Raw genomic sequence first — 6,000 nt, 5'->3', positions numbered from 1 at the left:
AAATTCTAGCATTCCTACTCATTTCTAATTATATCACAGAGGCTTCACAGAGCCAAAAAGAGGTTGGGAATCCATGGGCTTATACCTTTGTTGCCTTTTCTTCTTATACTCCTTCCTTGTGTGGATTTCAGCCTCCAATCTACTCATACACCACTTCATTCACCACCTAGACACCTCAAACAACAACACAAGCCAAGCCTAACAAAACTCAAAGATTGAAAGCCAAGATGGATACCTTAAGGAAAAGAGATGAAGGGATGAGATGAATCTTACTGCCTTTGCTTTCTTTCTTCTACAGAGCTTAGGAAATGGAGAGGCAAAAGAGAGGGAATCAGATGGAAACAAGGGAAAAGTGGAGTATAAATAGGGTGCAAAACCCTAGGTAGCTTATCAATGATTGATTGGTGGCAAAATGGTAATTTAACTTTGCTTGCAAAAATATCATGCAAAGAGATGTGGAGTCTAGTGGTTCACCAAGCTTCATGGACCAAGGTATAGAATCATGGTTTAAAATTAGTTTTGGGGTCAAAAATGCATTTTTCCAAAAATAATTTCTAGACAACCACTTAGTTTTAGGTTCCTCATGTTTCTCCCGGTTTCACTCATATTGAGTTCTCAATATAAAACTTGGTACGCGAAGTTCCCGAAAAATTTAGGATTTTAGAATTAAAATAAGTTCCGGTGTTGAATTCATTTAAAATGTAACTCAAAATAATTTATTCAAACACCAAATTTACCTCAAAATAATTTTTATAGAGTGAAAAATGGCTAATTTTGGAATTTCTTGAAATCGGATTTATAAAATTAAATTTTGGGTTGTCACATTCTACCCCCCTTAAAAGAAGTTTCGTCCCGAAACTTAGAAAGAACGGTCGGATGTTCTTAGAACGGAAGCTTTCGAAAACATGGCAAGAATTTCAAGAATTGGCTTAGAAGTTCTCTTGGAATGCTAGGAAGAAATGGAATCTCTAAGTTCCAAACAAGCACCCAAATTACTAAGGCGCTAAGCTCAATCTAACTACTAGAACTCACTACTCAAAGTTTCTTTGTTACTCCTCTTATTCTTATCGTTCTTACTACTTCTTCAATCTCAACACTAAGTTTCCTTCTTTTAGCTCTCACACAACTTATCATTTCCAAGTTCACATCCCCTAACTTGCCATTTTCTTACTTAATTCAATTCTTAGTTCCTCATACTTTATAAAACACACGACCCACTTACAATTTTTCTCATCACCTTCATATATCTCACAAGTCCAAAGTCATTGTCAATCATCTTAAACTTCATTTCTTTCGGAGTTCATAACTCCAACTTATCCATTCATCATCTCTTCAAAGGTAGATGGAATCACCTTCACGTTTGTTTTATCCAACCTTAAGTCCAAATTCTCGGTGCTTCAAGTTTTACTTTTAACCTTCGAGTTAAATCTTTGAAATTCTCTTCACCATTGATCTCAAAAGCATCTGCTTGGGTGGGTTTGACTTCTTCTTGTTGCATCAACATTGACACTTGGCTTCCTTCCACAATTGTGGATCATTAGCAGTAGCCTAAGCTCTAGTCACTTCCTTTTCTTCATATTTGTCTCGAGTTGCACGAAGATTCACTTCAACATTTGGGGTTAGCTTATGTCTCGTAGACGATGTTGCACGGGTGATGATGCCGATTATTTTGAGTATTCTGCTACACTGACTCCGGGCCGCAAGTAGAGTAGCCTTCTTTATCAGGTTCTTCGATTGTCTAGATGCATACGCTACTACCTTACTACTTCGCAAAAACAAAAGCTCACTACTTCTAACTTTCTTTTCTCAAAAGCAAAGATCACACAAGAAAAACTCACTAACAGAATATAAGCATAACTCTTATACTGATCACATTATCGACTTTCACATAACTTTTCAATTTTCAATTTTCACTTTTCAAGGATAATAACAAGGCTGACCAAAGCAACTTCTTAACTAACAAACTTGGATTCACCAGATTGGTGCACACTTGATTTGAAGGAATTTGACTTCACAGAGGAAGAAAGTAAGAGGTTCTAAAGTTGAAACTCGAGAATACTATTAGTTACAAACAAATTCATGATTATCAAAGCCATGGATTTCGAAGATTCAGCAAGGTCTCGTGAAACAAAAGTTGTAGCTCAGATTCCAAGAGAAGAGAACAACAAAGAATAATCTCAATGAAATAGTTCAATATTAATGGATTCCAAATAAAGATGCAATAAAGATTTAATCTCAAAGCAATAGATCAACTCTAGTGGATTCTAATTGGGGATATAAAAGAAAGATGATCTCGAATCAATAGCTCAATAACAAGGAAAGGATACTACAATGGACGATCACAAGACTATAGCAACAGGATCTGAGAGTACAAAAGGACACATAGTCAATACAATAGCTCTTCAAGAACAAAACACTTTGAAGAATACTCAACAAATATTAGCTCATAGGAATAACTCAACAAATATGGTTTCCAATGGCATAATAACAACAATTAGATCTTGACTCAACAACTCAATGGATTCCAACAATATGGATTCAAGGATAATAAGCTCAAGTCAAATACCATGAGATTCCAAGAATAAGGCTTTCAACAAGATCTTACTAGCTTCAAGATTCAATTTTACTAGCATTGCAAATCAATGAAAGCTCACAAGAGTACTTAGAAGGAATTTAAAAGCATTCTAGATACAAATTGAACAATAAATCGTGGAATGTCAAGAATACACATTAGCGATAATTCAAGGCTCAACTCAATGAAAACAACTTCTCATTCTCATACTCAACTCTAGACATTAGATAGCTTCGATAGACATTGAAAGCAAACTGGAAGTAGTTAGAATAACTCAGGGATCAACAACAAACTATGAGAGGATTTCTAGAAAGCGTAAGCTCAAGCTTGACAGTACAAATTCAAGGATTATCATGCCATCAACAACAAGGGATTTAGAATATAATATTAGCACAATGATCACAACGATATACTCAAGAACTATCTGCTTCTAACTTCTCTACTTTACTTACAAAAGATAAACAAAAGCACTTTAAATACATTGATAAAGCGCATAAGCAATTTAAACAAAGCAAGGAGCTCACAACCTCACCGCGTTCCTAATTGATACTTAGAGTCCTTCTTAATTCTGATTCTCATACTTAGTCACTGAACTTGAGGGTCTTTCTCATCTTAGGTTTCATAAGTTCTTTCTTATCTCAAATTTCATAACTTAGTGCTCTTTCCCTAATCTTATCCTTACTAGGATTTCCACTTAAAGTTCTCTTCTTAACTTGTCTTTCTTAAAACTTCAACTTAGAGGTATTTCCTTAACTTGTCATTCCTAGGACTTTCACTTAGAGTTTCTATACTCATTCCTATGGGTCAAACTTCCTAAGTCTCCCGCGGTTCGTACCGCTCTGATACCAACTTGTAACACCCCAATTTTCTAATCCTTTTTAATTAAGTACATACAAAGCTTAAATATCATAACTAATCCATCACATTGAATACTAATCATTAGAAAAAGGGATGTCACTAACAGAATCACAAGCACGGTGACTGCACAGGCTAAAGGAACTAACAATCCGAAAATTTCTACATTGAGTTAACGTGGGGGAAAAGTACCCCGGTGTCTATCACCAAACAAAAAGGCAAGAGTCTACAACCATAATCCAAAACATCATGAAATAAACGGAGTTTAGACTACTAGATCAACTACACTAGTCTAACTCGAACAACTCTCAAACGCTGGGCCCACCTGAAACGGATTTTGCAAAACAATAAGTAAACAAGTAGAAAACACCCGTTAGCACAAAGCTAAGTATAACCACACTCAACCATGTATAGTACTACAATATATACTTTGGAAAAACATTTGATTCACATTCCCAAATTAAGCAATCTCAATCGTTTAGACAAAACCTTCATATAAACCACAAAGCTTTCTATATGCTTACAACCTAAATTATCAAATAGGCATACTTCAACGATATCAAACCTATCATCATGCTCGTACTATTGAATACTTATCATAGCAAGTTTCAATCCTGTATAACATTTCAATAACAATCTCATGCTAACACATAAACTTATCAAGCAATTTCGTGCCATCAATCAATAAGAAATTATTCTCATACTTTCAAGTTCTCATCATGCAAACTAGAAATATCAAACAGAAATACGCAACTAAGGCAATCATACTCAGTATACAATCTCGGGTAATCATTCTCAATATGCAATCTAGTGCAAACATTATCATTATGCAATCTCGTGCAAACATTCTCATAATGCAATCCCGTGCAAACATTCTCATTATGCAATCTCGTGAAAACATTCTCATTATGCAATCTCGTGCAAACATTCTCATTATGCAATCAGATGCTATAGAATAAATACACATTTACTGTCGTTTGTAAATAGAATACTTTTCTGTGGAGGTTTCTTAGAGCCACAAGGACTCGTTAGCTCTTTCTTTCTTAGAGTCGCAATGACTCACTTTCTTAACAAATGGATGAGGTAGGAACTTCACCGTAGCGTGAACAAACCTATCCGGGTACGGCCTCTAGCCGACCTATGCTCAATCTCATCCACCGAACCATTCTCTTGGTTCTATGCTCAACTCTGTGGAATCAGGTATCAAACTTTCAGTGTGCACACCCCCTGACCAGGATTCCAAGCCTGGCGGGGAGTTTCCAACCTCGTAAAGTAGGAATATACCGCGTTACAAAACATCGAATCTCAATGTCCGGTCATCATCATCCGAAAGGACATAGTCCCAACGGGTCCTACAAAACATCACTTATATGGAAAGTGTATATATATATATATATATATATATATATATATCATACAATTCTTCTACATATACACTTAATGCAAGTCACTTCTCAACACGCTCTCAATGCAACAAGGAAATGATATTTCACATGCTCATGAGTTTTGGAAAATAATACAAGGCTCACGTTGGCCATTTATGCACTTTTAAAAATGAAATGCTTGGAATGTAATTTACTGAACACATGATCCAATTCTATATATCACTGTGAACTCTCAAAGAACACATAATCATGCTTTGAATTGCAAAACAACATACTTTGTACATTTCCACCATTATAACTAGACTACAATTTCTATGAAACATAATACACACTTTAGTCATGCTTTTCTAACAACACTTAATAACATAATGATCATGCTCCTTTACCTAATACTCAATAATCATCAAGCAGATAATAACAAGCAACTCCCATAGGCAGTAAGTCTGATACATCACATTTGCATATTACTGTAAACAATTCCATCACAATTTCTATCATAACATGCTCATTTCTAATCCAAATTCAACGAACAAATCCAAATGTGCTTCATAACGGCCCCAAGAGACCGAGCCACAAGGACCCGTGACACCCGGTCCGAAACGGCACGTAGCAGAGCCACAAGGGTCCGGCCACTGCACAGAGAAAACCAACGGGGCTTGCGGCGGGGCTAGAGGAGCCCCGCCGCCTGGGACCGCCCGGCGACGGCCTAGGGCCACGACCCTTGCTTATGGTTGTGCCCTAGGGCAGTCTAGCCACGGCTCTACCCAATGGCTCCCCTCATGGGCCGTTGTCTAGGCCCGTATCTTCCACTGGTGCACACTGAGAGGTGCACCAGTGGCTCCTTCTTCATCTGCAAGGCCAAACGAGACAATAAACCATCTCCAAATCATCGACAGCACATCATACAACATCAACAAGACATCCAATAGCTCAAACACACAAAATTCTAGCATTCCTAATCATTTCTAACTATATCACAAAGGCTTCACAGAGCCATAAAGAGGTTCGGAATCCATGGGCTTATACCTTTGTTGCCTTTTCTTCTTGTTCTCCTTTCTTGTGTGGATTTTAGCCTCCACTCTACTCATACACCACTCCATTCACCACCTAGACACCTCAAATAACAACACAAGCTAAGCCTAACAAAACTCAGAGATTGAAAGCCAGGATAGATACCTTAAGGAAAAG

The sequence above is a fragment of the Ipomoea nil genome, unplaced genomic scaffold, assembly GCF_001879475.1.
Source record: "Ipomoea nil cultivar Tokyo-kokei standard unplaced genomic scaffold, Asagao_1.1 scaffold2694, whole genome shotgun sequence".
NCBI classification, from domain to species: Eukaryota; Viridiplantae; Streptophyta; class Magnoliopsida; order Solanales; family Convolvulaceae; genus Ipomoea; species Ipomoea nil.
This window is presented reverse-complemented; position numbering follows the sequence as displayed.